We start from the raw sequence: 22,249 nt of genomic DNA, 5'->3' as shown, positions 1-22,249 counted from the left end.
AAAACTTTGTAACACTGGACATACTAATTCCAAAAAAGAAAATGACTCAACATATGTATGGTGTCTTGATTAATTCTCATCTTATTTATCATTACCATGAATGCTGGTTTTGTAATGCTAAACAAAATCCAAAAACTAGAAAGAAAGAAGGGAATAATCTTAGCTTTCCATCTTATATATTCATCAATGTAATTTAAAACTGTAAAGAAAGAATATAGAGGTTGATGATCATATCTCAAATTAAAGAGAAAACGAAAGAAACCAGTTTTTTTGGCGTCCTTGAAACCCTTTTTAGCTGCCTATCTAACCTTTACCGTCGGATTATAATCTTGTTCATTTTCTTTTCTCTTTTTGTATGAAAAAAGGAAGAGGAAGAAGCAAATTAAACACTCTTCTGGTCTTTATCAGTAGCAGGTGGGTGGCATTGAAGGTTGCGGTCTCTTTCTCTTTCCCTTTCTTTTTGTAAATGGAAATATTACATATAAATCATTGTCAAAGACTCTCGCTCTCAATCTTCCTTGAACCATTGTCCGCCTCCCTTTTTTCCCGCTAAGCTTTTCCAGTAATCAAGCTTTAGTTATACAGGAAAGAAATATTTGTTAGGGCATCTGTGTTTCTTATTTAACTCTATCTTCACCCTCTTTTCCCATTCTTCATTGCCCTTTCTTTTCTTTCTTCTTGTGATCTCGACAAGTTCAATTCCCAAGGGAGTGTTACAACTTTTCCTTTTTTCTTACATGATCTCTTGCTTTGTCTGGTTCAATAAAAGTTGAAAAGAGAGAGTGAACAAAAAGTTAGCTTTAAGTTGATTTGGTGCAATCGGATGTGTCTGGTATTTCAGTGAGATCTCTGACGATTAAGCAGTTTGAGTTGGATAGACAAATACCAGGCTTGGTGGTGGTACCGTGAGCTTCTCTTCCTTGTTATTTCGTTTTCTTAGTGTTTTTGTTTGTTTTTTCTTTCTTTCTTTTGATGAGTGATCATTTCCCCAGGGTCACAAAGATTGAAGTGAGGGATGCTTTTGGTATACGTTAAGCAATGAAATAATGAAACTATAAAGATATGATGTCTTTAACTGTTTGATCAGTCCTTGTATATTGCTCATTGATCTGGGATATAACCTTATTTCTCAAATTTTATGCTTGTTTCATGATTCTAATTAGGGCTATGGACTTTGTTTTTTCCCCTTCATTTATTTCTTAGGTTTTTCAAGTTCTCTGGTTATTTTATTTTGTTTTTCTGTTGTTTTTCTTCTTCTAGGAATTGCAGTTCTTTTCTTTCTGAAATATATATTTTGTCGTGCGGATCACAAGAAGCTAAAGAGCTGATCTTGTTTTATATGTAACATGCTCACTTTTTTTTCTGCTGTTTTTGAAATGGATGAGTTTAGATACAGAAAGTCTTTAGTTTTCTTATATCTTGCCCATTTTATCAATTTTATCCTTATTTTTTTCTATATTTTTTACAAGTTATATTCTACTAGTATGATCTACTATCACATCCTGCAAGCCCTAACTATTTACCAACTTCACACTTACTAGAATGGTTATGCATCATCTGAAATGATAGCTCTTTGCATCCTAAGAAAACTTGTCTTAGAAGTACATCCAAGTTAATTAATCATCATTAGATGAAATTAATATTTTTTTTTTGTTGTCCTTTATATAATATATTGAATTACTTGACTTGCTTTTTTCTCTGATAATATAACATTTTAATGCAGGTTTTGATTAATCTTTGATTAGAAGAATATGAATACCTTTTCAAATGTTCCGCCGGGCTTTAGGTTCCATCCCACCGATGAAGAACTCGTTGATTACTACCTTAGAAAGAAAGTTGCTTCAAAAAGGATAGATCTGGATGTCATCAAAGATGTTGATCTTTATAAAATTGAACCATGGGATCTGCAAGGTAGCAATAAATGTTTTTCTTGCATTATCAAATATGCAAATTGTTTGATCAACCATTGAGATGTATTTTGTTTTCTGGGAATCACAGAATTGTGCAGAATAGGGACCGAGGAACAAAATGAATGGTACTTCTTTAGCCACAAAGATAAGAAGTATCCAACAGGCACTCGCACTAATAGAGCAACAAAAGAAGGGTTCTGGAAAGCCACGGGAAGAGACAAAGCTATTTACTGCAGGCATTGCCTTACTGGTATGAGAAAAACCCTAGTCTTCTACAAAGGACGAGCACCCAATGGACAAAAATCTGATTGGATCATGCATGAGTATCGACTCGAACTAATGAAAATGGAACTCCTCACGTAAGTATACATATGACTACATTGCAAGAGAAAGGTATATTACAAAATTTTCTATTGGTTTTCGATTAATTTGTTGTCTTTGTTATTCCAGCAGGAAGAAGGATGGGTGGTTGCAGGGTGTTCAAGAAAGCGAATGACAGCAGTGCAAAGTGAGTGAATATGAATCTTCATACTGGTACGACGAGCAAATCTCGTTCATACAAGAACTTGAATCCCCAAGGCGGATCCCTCAGCCATATGCAGCGTCATACCATCACCATTATCCCTGCAAGCGAGAGCTTGAACTGCAACAGAATTTGCCTCATCATAACGCTTTCCTTCAACTCCCACAGTTAGAAATCCCCAGAGTTCCGCAATCAGCCGCAAGCGTAAGCTGCAACTCGGTTGTTCCTTACGGGAGCACTTTGCAGTCATCGACTCTCACACAGGAAGAGCACATGAACCCGGTGCATCAGCAAAATCTGAACTCGCTTTATAACAACAATGAGCAAGCGGTGGACCAAGTGACCGATTGGAGAGTCCTCGACAAATTCGTTGCCTCTCAGCTCAGTCATGAGGAAGCTTCCAAGGAAAACAACTATTCCAATGCAGCTACCGGTTTTCAAGTGGCTGAACAAATTAATTTGCTATCCAATGAATCCAAAAGGCCTGGGATTGCTCACCAGGAATATACCTCTACGTCCACTTCGAGTTGTCAAATTGACCTGTGGAAGTGAAAGTATATTCTCCCCATTATATCATATATACTAATTATAGAAGGAAAATTATAAGAAAATTAATGTCTTTAATCCAGGTTTCTGTACATGATAAAACTGCAATATATGGTATTGTATTAGCTATGGATCAGGCATGCAATTATTATAAACATTAACATAAAAAAGTACAAATAAATTAGTACTTTTACTATGGCCGACAGGTATTGGGATTGAATCGGCCTAATATTGAATGTATTTTCAGTTTGATATACGATGTGATTCTTTCTTATTGAAATCTTGTTATTCTTCGTTCATTTACGTATTTATTTATTTTAAAAACTTTTATCATTCCTTCAGAAATTTTCAGGTACACGAATAGTTTATAAATCCTTTGATATGGTTCAAAATTATGCTATGAAAATTATCGTAATCGGTTTTCGTCCGGGCATGAAATATTTACTTGATGGGAAAAGTGATGTGAATAAATGGTTTTGAAAATAATTTGGGAGTCGCCATCGGCCTTTTGGGTCAGGTAGGTCGAATACCTAAACAATATCTTTTAAAAGAGTTTTTAAGAAAACATCAATTAAAAGATAAACTGATCTGCGTTTTAACCAAAAAATCGTTCTTTTTTTTAAAAAAAAGGGATTCGTAGTCGGTTACGTTTAGGGAAGGATTAGCACCCCTACAACGCCCAAAATTGGTACTTTTTAATTATAAATTGTCTCTATTATTAAAAATTAAAAATTAAAAATTAAAAATATATATAATTAATAATTCTGTTATTTCAAACTTATTTTTAAGAAAATCTATTAATTTATACATTAAGATATTTATTTCTTTAGAAATATCAGAAAATGACTTCTAGATGCCTTAAGACAGCTCTTTTCTTTGATATTAAAAAATAAATAAATAATTAAAACAATTAATATATAATTTATAAAATAGGATATTTAAAAATATCAGAAAACAGACTTCTAGGTGTTTTAAGACAGTCTTTTTCTTAATATTAAAAAATAAATATATATTAAAATATGATTATTAAAAATATTTTATGAAATATAGGATTTTAATAAAAAATATATTATTTATTATATATATATTTATAATAATAAAATAATAATTAAAACAAATAAAATAATAATAATAATAATAATAATAATAATAAAATAATATTACAAATAATGATTAAAATAAAAGGAAATAAAATATAGTATTAAAATGTAAAATATTAAAAATCATAGTCAAATAAAAATTATGATTAAAATGAAATTAATGATTAAAATGTAAAATTATAAAAACTAAAGTCCTAATTCGATATATTATAAAACTTGAGTGCTAACAGTGTGATTTAACCATAATTCATAATACGGGATTAAAATAATAATTACTAAACTATGAGGGACTAAATTTGATATTTTCCTTAAATATATATGCTGATAAGGATTAAATTAAAATAAAATAAATTAGAAGACTAAATTAAAATAGTAAGAAATTAATTTCAGTGACTAAATTGTAATGATAACAAAATATAGTGACTGCGAACAGGGTTTACCCCTGATAGAAATTACACGCACACTCCTCCCCCTTAAACGATGTCGTATGGGGGAGGGTTTATAAACCCTAAACGCCTGGCCCAAAGGGCTAAGCTTTCTCATTTCTTTCTTTCTCAGTTTCTCTCTAAAACAGAGAGAAGAAATTCTCTCTCGTCTCTCTCTTGCTTCCCTCAACAGAGGGAACTCCGACAGCTGCCGGCCACCATACCTTGGCGTCAACGTCGCCGCCGGCCACCGTGAGCGGTGGCCGAACTATACAATCTTATACCAAAAGGGAGCGCTAAAACCCCCAATACCGAATCCAACCTTACTTTTCTTTAAAAAGCTCCTAATCGGAGCAGATCTACAAGAATACCTTCGGGTTTTGGTGGTTTCAGGCGACGTTTACTCTCCTCTGTGGTAAGTTTCTTCTACATTTTCTTCTTCCCTTGATTTGTTGTTGCCTGAGATCGTTGGTAGTTTGCTGTTGTTGTGTTTTGTTATCTGTTTTTCTTCGTTAGTTGCTATATTTTTTTTCTGTTTTCTGTCTCCCTTCTCTTTTTTTTTTCTGTTGTGGTTTTTTTTTTGTTTTGCAGGATCCGGTGGCTTTTATAGCCACCACAGAGCCATGCTCGGACCGGTCTAGAGGGGGATGTTCGGTGAGTCACCGAGCTATGTGGTGACTCACCCCATAGCCGTGACATGTGGGGAGCAGCTGGCCTTCTGGAGACTTCTGGCGAGGGCGGCGACAGCTGGAACGTCTGGAAGCAACGGCGGCGGCCACGTGGTTGTTCTGGAATCTTGGAGGCGGCTGGGGATCACTGGAAGCAGCGGCTGGGAGCTAGGGTTTGAAAACCCTAGCTAAAACCCTAAATCAGTTTAGGGTTTCCATTTAGGTATGGGTCGGTTCTGGTTGGGCCTGGGATTTGGGCTTGTAAACGGGCTTCCAGTTTTGTAAAATGTAATTTGTAATATTTATTTAATAATAATAAATAATAATAATGTATAATAATAATATTAATAAATAAAAATAACAATAATAAAAGTAAATTGAAAAATTAGTGTCTACAACTGCCCTTCTTTGCTCATTCTTGTGTTAACAAGAATAGAGTAAAGACGAAAAAGATAATAATTTTTCATTCAGCTTATTTTAAGTAATATGGAAATGTTGAAAACATTCTGCCCAGAGGTCTTATGAATAACCCCGAGGGTTTAAAAACATCAAAAAGCTCCCGAAGGCTTTTTGGAAACATCATGCACTGCAGGACTTACAGATGACCCTGAGGGTTTGAAAACATCAAAAAGCTCCCGAAGGCTTTTTGGAGACATCATGCACTACAGGACTTACAGATGAACCTGAGGGTTTGAAAACATCAAAAAGCTCCCGAAGGCTTTTTGGAGACATCATGCACTGCAGGACTTACAGATGACCCTGAGGGTTTGAAAACATCAAAAAGCTCCCAAAGGCTTTTGGAGACATCATGCACTGCAGGACTTACAGATGACCCTGAGGGTTTGAAAACATCAAAAAGCTCCCGAAGGCTTTTTGGAGACATCATGCACTGCAGGACTTACAGATGACCCTGAGGGTTTGAAAACATCAAAAAGCTCCCGAAGGCTTTTTGGAGACATCATGCACTGCAGGACTTACAGATGACCCTGAGGGTTTGAAAACATCAAAAAGCTCCCGAAGGCTTTTTGGAGACATCATGCACTGCAGGACTTACAGATGACCCTGAGGGTTTGAAAACATCAAAAAGCTCCCGAAGGCTTTTTGGAGACATCATGCACTGTAGGACTTACAGATGACCCTGAGGGTTTGAAAACATCAAAAAGCTCCCGAAGGCTTTTTGGAGACATCATGCACTGCAGGACTTACAGATGACCCTGAGGGTTTGAAAACATTAAAAAGCTCCTAAAGGCTTTTTGGAGACATCATGCACTACAAGACTTACAGATGACCCTGAGGGTTTGAAAACATCAAAAAGCTCCCGAAGGCTTTTTGGAGACATCATGCACTGCAGGACTTACAGATGTGGGAAATAGTTTACTAAGTAAAAAAAAACTAAGAAAATCGTTTTCTTACTTTTCAACAATTTCATTTTAAAAAAGATAAAATGAGAAACTATGAAAATCGTTTTCTCATTATGTTTCAAAGTAACATGTTGATTGGGTAACATGCCCCAATAAGGTTGTTGGAAATAGTTTACTAAGTAAAAAAACTAAGAAAATCGTTTTCTTACTTTTCAACAATTTCATTTTAGAAAAGATAAAATGAGAAACTATGAAAATCGTTTTCTCATTATGTTTCAAAATAACATATTGATTGGGTAACATGCTCCAATCTCAAGATAATTTTCATTCTTGTGGATTGCATCCATCACTTCTTCAGATGTTTGCATGATTGCTATATTTGCGGTTTTGAATACCTTCTTCTTGTAAGGTATTTCTTACCATGAATCTTCTTGTTCTTCCGAAGATCTGTAAAACTTCATGTTTGAATGCACTCAGATGTATCAATGTAATGCATTGTCTATTGTGTAAATGATGTTTTTATGAATGCATGAATGTTGATGCAATCTTCATTTGACTTCAAAGTGGTGAACTCAGTCTTCCTTCAGTTCATCATTTATTGCCAGTGTCACCTCTAGATGTCAGTGTAAAGCTTGCATTTCTGCAGAATCATCTGATCAACTTGTATCTTTATGTCTTCTTTGCTTCATAAAAGTCTCAGAAGAATTGTTTCATTTGTGGAACTCTTGTCGTAGTCAGAACTATGACCTTGATGCCCCATTTTGTCTTGGATAAAACCAACTTTCTTTGCTTGAACTTGTGTAGAAATCCCATAAAGCTTTCATCTTTGAAAAGAGAATCTATCATCTTTAAAAAGAAAATTTGTCATCTCTGAAGTGAGAATCTATCATCTTTAAAAAGTGCAGATGTAGATATGCCTGACTCAGCAGGGATTAATCAGGAGAGTAGAGTATGTTCTGATTTGACTCTTGAAACACATCACAAAGAAGATTTATTCCAATTCATTTCATGTCTCCACATATAATCAGATCTCGAATAAGGCAACTTGGACCATATAATGTCGAGATGCTTAACAACAACTTGTCGTTCAACCTTAGTCGGCTCTAGTTTCTTGCTGTTAAAATTTCTGCTTCCCTTTGTGGAAAGAAATCTTCATCATATCTCACTTCTAATCTTGGGTTAAGAAGAGATTTCATCTTGGATCAATAAATGGAAACCATATGATCGTAACATTGGTTCAGCATCAGAATAGCAGGTTCATAAAACATTTGACAGCGCATTCAACCTTTCCTGTGGCTTCTGCTCAGATGTTCGTAAAACATTTGACAACACATTCATCATTTCCTGTGGTTTCTGTTCAGATGTTCGTAAAACATTTGACAACACATTCATCATTTCCTGTGGCTTCTGCCAAGATTTCTCAATCATTGAAGCTCTTTGCTTAATGTTCAAAACTTTTGAATGACGTCACAAGACCACTTGAGAACAAAACTCATTGGGGATTCAAGTGTAATGTTGGTATGACCAAAAAGTTAGTCAAATTCACAAAATGTGCTGTTGTCGAATTGAATAGGAGATACAACAAATCTTGATATCATCTCTGGCAAAGGCAAATGTGATACTGATCATGCTTTCTTTCATAATGAGAATTGTAGAAAGTAGAAACACATCCGCTATAGGATCCATGTACAGAAAGATATCCGTGAAATTTTTACTGCCGGGGATGAAACACGCATGATAAAATCCAATTGATGGAAAATCAGTTCATCTTGGCTTGGAAATAATAACCCTAGTAACAGCGGGAAAGAGCAATATACATGAGCTTCTCTCTTCAATGTCATCAAGTAACAAACTGATGTGAAAAACAGCTTCGTAACCTCAACAGTATGGTTGAAACTAACTGCCAGGAACCTCAAAGAAATATTTTCAATTATCACTGATACAGAGAATGCAAAATTCAAAGCTGAGATCTTGAGGAACTGAACCCTGGATCGAGTAGTTTGCCTGGGGATCATCTTTATCCATGCAATCATGATGTAGTTTAACAAAGAACACATTGTCATGTGACACATGATTTAAGAAGATTGGGTATTTGAAACCATACTTGCTGAGTAAATATTTGTTCAACAACAGGACCCTAATGCAACTGCCTGATGAACGAAGCAATTATGTATAATCAGCTGGACTGTCACTATTTTCATTCTTCATATCTTTCTGTCTCATTGGAAATATTTTTTCAAGTCAATGATCTTGACACAGGATGATATGGGCCTTCAGCATGCCCCAACATGGGCTAATACAAGCGTGCAGAATGCATCGACATTCTTGATTCTGATTGAAATGGGCTTTCAGCATGCCCCAACATTTGCTTCTTGTTAATCTGAGCCTTCAAAATGCTCCACATGGATCTGTCTGAAGGAACCTTTAAAATGCCCCAACATTTGCTGATACAGATGTTAAAAGTGTGCTCAAACGTTACTTCTTGTTGAGATGAGCCTTCAAAAATGCCCAAATATTCATACTGGTTAAAATTGGCCCTCAAGATGTCCCACATGGATCTGTCTGACTTGGATCTTCAAAATGCCCCCGACATTCTAATTCTGGTTTATTTTCAATGTCTGTTTGACTTGAATCTCATGATCCCTATGAGGTCCAATTTTGACAATGCATTGTTATAGAAACATGTGGATTTATTCGTGCCCCAAATCTATTTATCTTGAATGCTCTCATTATGGTGTCACTAAACAGCAGTGTTGTCAAGTAATTGGAGTAATCCTCTTCACGTTGTCATAGACTTAAGAAGTATTCAATCATTCTGACAGAAACGTCTGAGATATGTATCTTCTGAATGAGGTGACCATTTTCTGTATCTGGAGGGATTTAGTCAGACAGAACAGTGAAAATAGCTTGGTAATCTGTTCCAGGCTGACACAGTGGCTTATCATCTTTCAGTGAAGGCCATCTCTGAAATATACTTTTCTGTGGGAGAGAAACCAATTTCTGTAAACAGTAATCTGATGCAATTGCAAGACTACATATACAGTGGTACAGGCTCTTGAAAAATTCACACACATGCAACATGTTGATTCTGATAACAACTCATCTGATTATGAAGTGATCTTTCAGGATGATTTCACAGATATTGATAGTTCTTTCTAATACCGAGGAAATCATGAATTCTGATTATGACGAGGAGAATAAACTGTTATACTTGACGAAAATGAGGTTCTCAGAAGCTGAAGATTCAATAGCCATGGAGAGATGTGATCCAGATTCATCAATTGCAGAGTTGACAGATTTTATATGTGCTGCTCAAATGGCTAAGGCTGCTGACGTACTTCTTTCAGGAGAAGATAGAAAGTTGTTATGCAATGACCTCAATTACAGGCAAAGGCCAAACCCAGGCTATGATTTTTAGAGAAGGAAGCAGTAGAGGAAGCTTAAAAAGAAGCTTCTTAATGAAGACGATCATGCAGTTCATCTTTCAATTCCAATGATTGGTTATGGGGTTCCTACCGAACCATATCAGATAACTCAAAGAACACTTCCAAAAGATGTTATTGGGCCTCCTTATTTCTACTACGAGCAAATTCATCTTTTAAATCCAATGATTGATTTTGGGGTTCATACCAAATTAGATCAGATAACTTAAAGAACACTTCCAGAAGATGCTATTAGGTCTTCTTATTTCTACTATGAGAACATGGCACTTACTCCAGTTAATGTTTGGACTGGGATATCACGGTACTTATTCGATGTAGAGCCAGAATTTGGAGATTCAAAGTATTTTCAATGATGTTGTACTGAAAAGGGGCTATGTTCATAATCTGCTAATTGAGAATAGATTTCCTTTTATTCTACTTCCTTCATGTGCCATACATGATGCTTTTCCATTGACAAAGAATGGTGGCCTTCCTGGGCAAAGTTGAACTGTTTACAAACATGTACAGGAAGTGCCAAATTGACAGAAAGGATCCGTAAGGCTCTTGAAACTTCTGATGATGAGCCACCTTCGAGTGTCCAGAAGTATGTTCTTGATGAGTTCCTAAAATGGAATCCAGTATGAGTTGGAAGGCATAAGCCTTTTCATTTGAACCTGATGAGGTGGAAATACTTCCAGGTTTCCATGTCATGTCTCTTTTCTCTAGGATCATGCAGAGGTTGCTTTCTACTGTCTTGGCATCCCTTTGAAAACAGATGTGCAAGAACTGAATGGTGATCAGTTGGAGCAATTGATGGGTAGATTTGGAGGATTCAACCTTGTTGTCGATGGTATCCAGTGTAACAACCTTACTGGAAGAAATAAACATCATCATGATGAGCTAGGCGATTTTTTGTTGGTGCATTTTCTTGCAATGACTGCTACGACAATTGTCTCTTCTGCTGCTCCAAAATATGCACTGCAATATCTCACTCTTCCCGAACCATGGAAAGGTCTAGCTGATAGTAAAATTGATTATCTCAACTTTTAGAATCCAGTAAAGTCTATAAGTGTAGAATCTGTTCCAATGTCTTAGTATGTGCCATATGTTCTCAAATTCAGCAATCTTCTGAAGGACCTAATGGATATCATCTTAACAAAGAAAATGATCGGCATGGAAGAGGTAGCAAAGATGTATCAAGACTTGAGCCAACACCAGAGTGCAGGTAGTGACTTGTTCATTCCCATAATACATCTTACGGGGACCTATATCTCTGTGATGTAATCTTCTAGAGAACATGAATTAATGGTTGGGGAAAATAATCTGTATGGTGATGCTTATCGCCCTCAGCATGAGATAAACGATAATCTTTCTTGATAGATTGCTAATAATGTCACCGGCGAGCGTTACAAGTTCAATTCTCCAGACTTTCTGGCTTCTTGGACCATTTACTTTCAAGAAAGTGAAATGCTTCATCATTATGGCCTCGTTCATTCCTTTTTTACAACAGAGGTAGGACAGGCATCAATTTGCTTCAAGGACCTTTCTCATTTGAGACCGTCCTGTTTGAAAATGTTTTTTTCTCCTTTCTTTATTGAAGAATGAAAGAATTTTGCAAAGTATTACCCCTTTCAGGTTCACAATATAATCAAATCATAAACAATAAGTTTAATGAATATCCAATAAATCAACTACACTTTTAAATCATTCAAAAATCATAGTCCTATGGCAAGTGTCAAAATTATTGACTGATTTAAGGTGTAGGTGGATTTTGGTAAAGTAAGGTTCTTTCAAGTTGGTTCAGTATGTCGCTTCGGGCTTCCACTAACTTGAACAAATGGTTGTTATGCTCATCTTGTAGAGATGCTTCTTGTTTCCCGACTCTCAGGAACGTCTTCGGGATTTGCGGTGTTTCATTTAAGAGCTTAAGATCATCTCTTATGTCGTTGTTGAACCATTCATTATTCGAGCCGCCTTTTTTAGGTTTTCAACTCGAATATTCCTTTGGTTTCAAGATGTTATTTAAAAATTTACATCTTGAACCCCCCTTTTATCATTTTTCATATCATGCATTAAAGATTTTAAAAACCAATTTTTGCAAATAAAAATCAATCTTGAGAGGCGGAATGAATTATGAAGATATTCTCTTTAGATGCCTTCAATCTTTCTTTGCTTGACTTGGATCTGCCTTGCTGGGGATTTTTCTATAATCTGGATCCCTCTAGACTGCTAAATTTTGGATTCATTTCCATTTTCTCATATCTTCATCATTTCTTGCTCTTCTTGTTGAATATGGATCTTTGATCCATCTTGTAACTTGAGGCTCCATGAGTCACCCATCTTGATTCAATTTTTTTTTCAGGTTTTTTTTTTCTTTGATGGATGAGTCTAATACTTCAATTGCTTTGGACGTCTCCTTTTCCTTTTGTCATTTTTTCTTAAGCATAATATCTCTTGACAGAATATGAGTTTATTTGGATTTTCAGAACTTTCCCATCCATTTTTGCCAAGATCAACACTTCTCCGGAAAAGGTCTTTTGTTTTTTTTTTACTGGATAGGTCCCTTCCCAATTAGGCATTCATTTCCCATGGAAATCTTTATGTACAAGCAAGATCATTTTTAGCATTAGATCACCCTTTTGGAACTCTCTCGAATTTTTGTTCGTGACCTTTCATCGTCTATTTCTGATACATCTGCCCATGGCAGATAGCTTCCAATTGGTTCTTATCCATAAGGTTTAATTGATTAAATCGAAATTGGATACATTCAGTCTTCTCCAATTTTTCCTCCTTGAGGATACAAAATAATGGGATCTCAACTTCAATTGGTAATACTGTTACCATCCCATAGACTAAACAATAAGGTGTTGCCCCAATAGATGCTAGCACAGTAATTCAATATGCATGTAAGGCAAAAGGTGGCTTCTCGTGCCAAACCTTGTAAGCTTTAGTGGTCTTTGTAATGATCCTCTTAAGGTTCTTATTTGCTCCTGCCAATGCCCCATTCATCTTTGGGCGATATGTCACTGAGTTGACATGCTTGATCTGTGCGCGAAGTTTAGTCATGTCATAGAAGTCCTTATAAAAAGATATCTCCAGGGGGATGAATATTCAAGATCAATTTTACTTACATGAAAATGTAATTAATACATGATATATTTATTTCAATCAATCATTTTCCCCTTCTTCTTTGAGTATGCCCTAATCACTTGAAATCATTTTCAATAAGTTGGTCCATGATGCCCCATCTCGTCTCTTCTTGCAGTAAGATTCACGAATAATTTGAAAGTTTGGTTCTTTTGAGGTTCTTTGGTTTGTGATGGTTTTGTATTTGGAGGGAAAAATGTGTGACTTTTGAAGTCATGTATATGGTGGAAGGTAGTATAATGAATCGATCAACTCTACCCGAAAAAATAAACATCTATAATTGGTGTCTCAAAAACAGGTAGAGACACTTCTTCAGAGTCTCAGATAAATGTAGTGTCAGGATTTGGTTTTGGTAAGGGTCAAGTAATTAGCATTGGATGGGATATGGAAGATATAATTTTACCACTTGCCAATAGATCTATAACTCTTGAAAATTTAAAAGAATATTTAATCTACTTGATACTCAATAATCTCAATGTTAAAACTTGATTCCTTGCTCATAACCTTAATAAGCAACACAAATTTATTTATTGCACAAAAGACGGAGAAATGAACAAAAAACAAGTTCAAACAAGATGCTGAAAATAAAAGGTACTACAGTGGTAGATAACAATTCCACTTGTTTATGCATTATTACCCCTTTAATATCGGGTGTGTAATAAGATCAGAGTCATTGTCTTCATTTGCCCCCCATTTCTTGATCATTTCTTGTGTCAAGATTCTTTTTTCAACAAGCATCTCTATTTCTTTTAACAGTTGCCTACAATTGCTCGTGGAATGCCCGAATACTCCCAAGTGAAAATCACAAACACTACTTTGATCATATTTATGAGCAGAAGGGTTTGGTGACATTTTCATTGGTCTTGGTGTGATGTACTGACCTTTTAACCAAATGAGGGTATAAGTTTGAAATAGAAGTTTGGAACACTTCCAAAATTTTTCTTGATCGTGTGACTTTCTTTGGTCGATCCGAACAACTATTTGCTCTTTTTCTTTTGCAGTTGTGGAGATTCTGGATGCGACACTCATTCACATCATCAGCTTTCACTTTTTGATCCGTCGGGCTCTTGAATGTGACTTTTGAGTTTTCTTCACTGATTACATTCTCAATTAAATCTCCACTTGTCACAAGATTCTCGAATTCCTTCGTCGGATTTGCCTGCATTAACTCGAAGAAAGGCGCTGGAAGGGAATCACGAAATATACGTGATATTTCTTCTTCTAATATGGGAGGTTGAACTGGTGCAGCCACTCCTCTCCATCTTAAGGCATATTCTTGAAATCTTTCATTGTTTTTCTTCTTTACTCTTCGAAGATCCATACGTGTTGGAGCTAAGCCTTTAACATACCGATATTGTTCCAAAAATGCATCAGCTAAATCAATCCATCTCTTGATCTGTTCTTGTGTCAACTGATTGTACCAGACTACTGCTAGGCCAATAAGGCTATCATGGAAAGAGTGAATTAACAGATCATTAGAAATTAAATATCCTTCCATTTTTCTGCAAAACATTCTCAAATGGATTAAGGGACAACTGGTGCCATCATATTTCTCAAAATCAGGCATTTTGAATTCATGGGGAATAACCAAATCTGGAACCAAGCTGAGCTTTCTTGCTTCTAATTCTTTGTGGTGGGAACTAACATCTTTCATGTTTCTGATTGCTTTCTTTGTCCTATTGACTTTCTCCTCATATTGTGAATAATTAATGAGGTTATTCTTTGGGTTCAAGTAGGATGCCCCATGGTATGTTATCTTTCTTGACTCTTCAATCTGATAGCACGATTTTTCTTTAGCAGTTATCTTTTCTTTATCCGATTCCATTCCCTGAATAATTTGATCTGATTCATCTGGTGTTGAATCTGACGCTTCTTTCCTTGTATCCCGAGGTAACCCTGTCAATGGTTCTGGCCACTGGTCTTGTAGTCCCTTATAAGATTGCTCCATTGTTTTCATGATGATAGTAAAGTAATATGAATGAATGGTCTTGGTTTTTACTGTTACAGAAACCTTTCATGAATTATTTACATGTTTTTAATTTATGTATATAACAATACTAAATAAAAATGTAATGTGCAAAAATGCAAAAAATGGAAAAATAAGAATGAAAAATGTGCAATTCAAAGGCAAACATAAAAGTATAAATACAAAATGAAATGCAAAGATGCAAAATGAAATGCATATGAAAAGGTGTTACTCAAGAGTGATCATCTTAGAACAGATTTCATTGAACACAAAGTTTCGGTACATCAAACAAAACTCTTATATGTAGGGGACATCTTTCAGTCCTAACTTCAATAAAACTTTACATATAGGGAATAACTTTCACTCCTAATTTCTCTATTTCACTTAAAAGCCAAACTAACTTCCACTCTTACTTAGGTGTGGAATTATCCATCTGCTTTAATTCTCTCGTGAAGCCAGCTAAGTCCACCAGCTTATGAGCCACATTGTTTGCTTGAGCAGCAGCTTCATTCATGATATTGTTTTTTTCCTTTATCTTTCGTGTCGATTCTCGGAGTTGTAAACAATGTTGTTCATTTTTTGAGAAAATCTTCGTGGTTACAGAGTTCTCGTACAATATCCCCATAATCATCTAAATATTTCTTCAATGTCTTGTTCTTTTCGATAATGGCTTTTAATTCAGTATTAACCTCATGCTGATAGATCTGATATGATGCTTCCATGTTAGTCATAGCACTATTCAACCTTTGATTTTCGACTTGACATCTTTCCAATTCACTGACAGACGTATTGTGTATTTCTTCTGTAACTCGTAAATCGTGATAAAACTTCTTTGCTCGACCTTCATGTATGTTATAATTCTTTTTCAGTTTGGTGACCCCTTTGATCCACTCTTCTGGGGTGTTTCCTATGCCAGCATTTTGAAAGGTTTGACTGACCTTCTGGAAATCTTCCTGCATGGTTTCCATTTTGGTGCTCAATTCATTGTTTTGATCCTTCAAATGACGTATTTGAACTTCGAATCTAAGCAAATCTTCTTCCTTTTGGACGCCCCTACTAATGCTCTTACCTTTGGATACATTTAGTGTTGATCTGGCAGGATCTTCAGTTACCAAACTAGGTTGATCATTTATCATAAACTGCAAGATTCCCCGATCCAAAAGACTTTGAACTCGACGTTCGAAAGCAAGGCAATTCTCAATGGTATGTCCTTGAGCTCCGGCATGATATTCACAATAAGCGTTGATGTCATACCACTTCGGATACGGGGGTTGGAATGGTTTTATGTAGTACGGGGCCACTTCTTGTGCTTCAAGTAGCTTATCATATAATTCTTTATACGATATAGGGATAGCATCAAAATGAGAACCGCCTTTTGTCTTGGATTGAACCCGAGTTTCAGACATCAGGAGCATATTAAACTTCGATGATTTCAGGTTACATAATTTCTTCTCTTCTCTGGGAGCTTTTACAATTGTCATCATTTCCTGAATATCTCCAGACAACTTGTGAATACGGATGATGATTGTCTGTAACTTCTCCAATTGATTAGGATCGGAAGTCCCTTGTATATTTGAGATTGCAGGATTATGTTCATTAAGCTTTCTCTCTTTCTGTGCAGGAATCTCTTCTCTTTTGGCCAAAACAGATATTCTATCCATCATCTTGGACATCTGCTCTCTTATTTCTCGTATCTCTTCTTGCTCCTTAATGGACACATGATCTCTAGGTGCATAGCTCTTTTCTATCCTCGGAGTTTCTTCAGGATGTCTTTTCTTGGACGCATCATATTTTGTTTGATCATAGAACTTTTTGTCCATTTACGATTTCTTTCCAATATGATGAACAGTTTTTCCAGTAAACACCTTTTGGTTATGCTATGATCATGCAATGCAAACAAAAGAAATGAGAAAAAAATAAAATAGTTAGTACCAACTAATGAAAAAAATCTATCTATCAAGGTATAAATCTTAACCTCATGCTTTCTAGTTCCATGCTTTGTTTGGAAAAATTAACCTAACCGTATGATATTTAGTTCGCAGGCATTTATTCAGAAAAAATAATAAATAAAAAAATTAAAAGCTAAAGCTTATTTATCCTTTGTGTACACCTAAGGACAGAGGTTCAGTACTGTCTTAAATCAGGAGAAGTTCTAAGGTTTATTACATGCAGGGTTTTATTTCTAGGAGTAAAGGTACTCGAATTGTCCTTGTTAGTGCCCCCTTAGGCTGCCAAACCCTCAATCCTAGTCCATTACAGACTTAAACAGATCGAGTTCAATTCGAGGGGATACATTTCTCTATGACTAACACGGAGAATAAATTCTCACGAAGACATAGAGCATATGAACCCCGAAAGTTACTTGCTAGGTCTGACACGGAGAATAAATTCTCACGAAGACGTCGCTTTCACTCCCACTTAAAAGGGACAAACTCAATTATAGAGCTTTATGTTATGCAATGCAAGTGTTGTGTGTGAGGAGAAATGTTCAAACTTCTAACAGATAAATAAAATAATTAAAATTAATACTCAAAAAAAATTAATAAAATAATATAAAAATAATAAGTAATAAAATTTAAAAGAAAAGAATTAAAAATTAAATAAATGAATTTTTAATTTCTAATTAATAGAGACAATTTATAATTAATTTTAAAGTTTGTCAGTCCCCAGCGGAGTCGCCAAGTTGTCGTAACCGGTTTTCGTCCGGGCATGAAATATTTACTTGACGGGAAAAGTGATGTGAATAAATGGTTTTGAAAATAATTTGGGAGTCGCCATCGGCCTTTTGGGTCAGGTAGGTCGAATACCTAAAAAATATCTTTTAAAAGAGTTTTTAAGAAAACATCAATTAAAAGATAAACTGATTTGTGTTTTAACCAAAAATTCGTTCTTTTTAATAATAAAAAGGGATTCGTGGTCGGTTACATTTAGGGAAGGATTAGCACCCCTACAACGCCCAAAATTGGTACTTTTTAATTATAAATTGCCTCTATTATTAAAAATTAAAAATTCAAAATATATATAATTAATAATTCTGTTATTTCAAACTTATTTTTAAGAAAATCTATTAATTTATACATTAAGATATTTATTTATTTAGAAATATCAGAAAATGACTTCTAGGTGCCTTAAGACAGTTCTTTTCTTTGATATTAAAAAATAAATAATTAATTAAAACAATTAATTTATAATTTATAAAATAGGATATTTAAAAATATCAGAAAACAAACTTCTAGGTGTTTTAAGACAATCTTTTTCTTAATATTAAAAAAATAAATATATATTAAAATATGATTATAAATATTTTATGAAATATAGGATTTTAATAAAAAAGATATTATTTTATATATATATATTTATTTATAATATAAAATAATAATTAAAAATAAATAATAATAATAATATAATAAAAATATTACAATAATGATTAAAATAAAAGGAATAAAATATAGTATTAAAATGTAAAATATTAAAAAATAGTCAAATTAAAAACTAATGATTAAAATGAATGATTAAAATGTAAAATTATAAAAACTAAAGTCCTAATTCGATATATAAAAACTTGAGTGCTAACAGTGGATTTAACCATAATTTATAATACGGGATTAAAATAATAATTACTAAACTATGAGGGACTAAATTTGATATTTTCCTTAAATATATATATGCTGATAAGGATTAAATTAAAATAAAATAAAATTAGAAGACTAAATTAAAATAGTAAGAAATTAATTCAGTGACTAAATTGTAATGATAACAAAATATAGTGACTGCGGACAGGGATTACCCCTGATAGAAATTACACGCACACTCATCCTCCTTAAACGACGTCGTATGGGGAAGGGTTTATAAACCCTAAACGCCTGGCCCGAAGGGCCAAGCTTTCTCATTTCTTTCTTTCTCAGTTTCTCTCTAAAACAGAGAGAAGAAATTCTCTCTCGTCTCTCTCTTGCTTCCCTCAACAGAGGGAACTCCGACAGCTGCCGGCCACCATACCTTGGCGTCAGACGTCGCCACCGGCCACCGAGAGCGGTGGCCAGAACTATACAATCTTATACCAAAAGGGAGCGCTAAACACCCCCAATACCGAATCCAACCTTACTTTTCTTTAAAAAGCTCCTAATCGGAGCAGATCTACAAGAATACCTTCGGGTTTTGGTGGTTTCAGGCGACGTTTACTCTCCTCTGTGGTAAGTTTCTTCTACATTTTCTTCTTCCCTTGATTTGTTGTTGCCTGAGATCGTTGGTAGTTTGCTGTTGTTGTGTTTTGTTATCTGTTTTTCTTCGTTAGTTGCTATATTTTTTTTCTGTTTTCTGTCTCCCTTCTCTCTTTTTTTATGTTGTGGTTTTTTTTGTTTTGCAGGATCCGGTGGCTTTTATAGCCACCACAGAGCCATGCTCGCCCGGTCTAAGGGAAGTTCGGTGAGTCACCGAGCTATGTGGTGACTCACCCCATAGCCGTGACATGTGGGGAGCTGGCCTTCTGGAGACTTCTGGCGAGGCGGCGGTAGCTGGAACGTCTGGAAGCAACGGCGGCACCACGGGTTGTTCTGGAATCTTGGAGGCGGCTGGGGATCACTGGAAGCAGCGGCTGGGAGCTAGGGTTTGAAAACCCTAGCTGAAACCCTAAATCAGTTTAGGGTTTCCATTTAGGTATGGGTCGGTTCTGGTTGGGCCTGGGATTTGGGCTTGTAAACGGGCTTCCAGTTTTGTAAAATGTAATTTGTAATATTTATTTAATAATAATAAATAATAATAATGTATAATAATAATATTAATAAATAAAAATAACAATAATAAAAGTAAATTGAAAAATTAGTATCTACAAAAATGAATTAAATCAATCCCTTTTACGGAAAGCTTGACACTCACAAGTCACCGTTATCGTCTTCTTTGTAGTTTCATATAAGTGCGGTGCGGGACATAAATAGGAAATCAGACAACATTTTTGACGAAAAAACAATAAAATATTGAGCTATAAAATTCTAAATTTCTAATAAACATAGCCCATAGATTGAAAGTTTAAATGATTTATCCTCTTAATTAAGTTCAATATCACTTAACATTGACCTAGTCAGGCGTCGAAAAAAGATAAGGTAAATACCGGAGGCTCAGAAAGATGTTAACATTGCAAAAAGTTATCTATAACTTTCCTCTGGCAGTGCATGTGCTTAAAGATAAGTTAGAATTGATGCATGCTACAATGAAAGCTGTTGAATAATCGGGTAAAGAAAACAGAAAGAACACAAGAATTTTAACGAGGTTCAGCAATATGTTTACGTTCTCGATGCCTTAGACGGCGCTAGAATTTTTTATTCAATTCAATGTCTCATAGGTTTAGGTTACATCTCCTTTTATAATAAATATACAATGGTACATATTTACAAAATTAATCCTATACCATACCGCGGGGCCACGACCCCCGCACCCCAACCCACATAATCGTAACCCCCTCTACGAGACTTTCCTTTACCGGTATATTTATGAGCCATACCTAACAAATCTCTACCTTGGCGAATATCCTGCCCCTTAGGAAACATTCAATGTGGTTTGAGTTACCTTACTTCTTTAACAACTCGAAAACATCCAACAAGTCCTAGCAATGCATGAACGTGTCTGTCGTAACTGGCTTGATAAACATATCAGCGACATTCTCATTAGTATGTACCTTCTGAAACAAAATCTCTCCAGATGCAACCAACTCTCTGATCTTGTGAAACCTTACATCAATATGCTTGGTTCTAGCACGATATACCTGATTCTTAGCCAAGTGAATAGTATTTGGATTGTCACAAAGCGACTGAACTTCACCTTGTTGAATTCCTAACTCCTTCACTAAACCAGTAAGCCATACAACTTGTTTTGCAGCTTCAGCCGCTGCCATGTATTCAACTTCAGTTGTAAATAATGCCACAACAGATTGAACGATAGACTTCCAACAAATTAGGCCCTCCATGTTCTTCGCAGCAATTAACATATCATCAACATACAGTAACAGAAAAATAAAAGAACCATCATCAAGGCTCTTAACATAGACACAACAATCATACTCACATCGCTTGTAGCCAATCTTGATCATATAGAAGTCAAACCGTTTGTACCATTCTCTCGGAGACAGTTTCAACCCGTACAAAGATTTTTTCAATCTGTAAACTAAATGCTCGTTTCCAGGTTGAGTGAAACCTTCAGAATGCTGCATGTAGATCTGCTCCTCTAAATCACCATGCAAAAAAGCAGTTTTAACATCCATCTGCTCTAAATGCAAATCCCAACTAGCCACCAATGCAAGTACTGCTCGGATTGAAGTGTGTCTGACCACAGGAGAAACAATTTCATCATAATCAACTCCTTTCTGCTGTGAAAAACCCTTTGCTACTAAACAAGCCTTGAACTTCTCCCCCTCTTTTTCTGTTACTACTGGTTTCTTCGTATACACCCATTTGCAACCAATAGGCTTCTTACCCTTAGGAAGGCGAACTAACTCTCATGTACGATTGTGATTCAAAGACTCCATCTCCTCAGCCATGGCAGCCATCCACTTGTCGTTTTTCTTGCTAGTAAGAGCATCATGAAAAGTAACTGGATTATCACTACTAACAGTAAGTGAAAAGGAGACTAAGTCTTCAAAAATCAATCTATTCGGAGGCTTTATATTCGTCTGTCTCACCTTGTCTCTGGCAAGACTGTAATCTTGCAAATCAACCGTAGTGGAACCACCAGAAGTCAGTTGAGAAATTTCTATTTTCTCAACTGGAAACTGCTTGAAATCCACCATTGTCGTGTCTTTCTTCTGCTGTAACATGGGCAGTTCATAAAAAATAACATCTCTACTGATCATAATTTTATTTGCAACTGGATCCCATAACTTGAATCCTTTGACTCCTTTCTTGTAACCTAGAAAAATGCACTCCTTCGATTTTGCATCAAGTTTGGATCTCTCATCAGCAGGTACATGCACATAAGCAGGACAACCAAAAATCCGTAGGTAATCAAAAGTAGCATCATGACCAGTCCATACCTCTTCTGTAACTTTCCCAGCCAATGATGCCCTTGGCGATCTATTGATAAGATAACATGCCATGTTAACAGCCTCAGCCTAGAAGTGTTTGGGAAACCCCGCATTCAACCGCAAACAGCTGGCTCTTTCATTCAACGACCTGTTCATTATTTTCGCAACACCA

The 22,249-nt window shown here is 35.5% G+C and overlaps 1 pseudogene; it reads left to right on the top strand.

Annotated features, from left to right (window-relative positions):
* Nucleotides 1-1,751: 1,751 nt before the first annotated feature.
* LOC120120777 lies at nucleotides 1,752-3,100 on the top strand (annotated as a pseudogene).
* The last annotated feature ends 19,149 nt before the right edge of the window (nucleotides 3,101-22,249 follow it).

Source organism: Hibiscus syriacus, unplaced genomic scaffold, assembly GCF_006381635.1.
Source record: "Hibiscus syriacus cultivar Baekdansim isolate YM2019G1 unplaced genomic scaffold, ASM638163v2 tig00110347_pilon, whole genome shotgun sequence".
NCBI lineage: Eukaryota > Viridiplantae > Streptophyta > Magnoliopsida > Malvales > Malvaceae > Hibiscus > Hibiscus syriacus.
The sequence above is the reverse complement of the archived record's forward strand: the minus strand, read 5'-3'. Positions and strand labels throughout refer to the sequence as shown.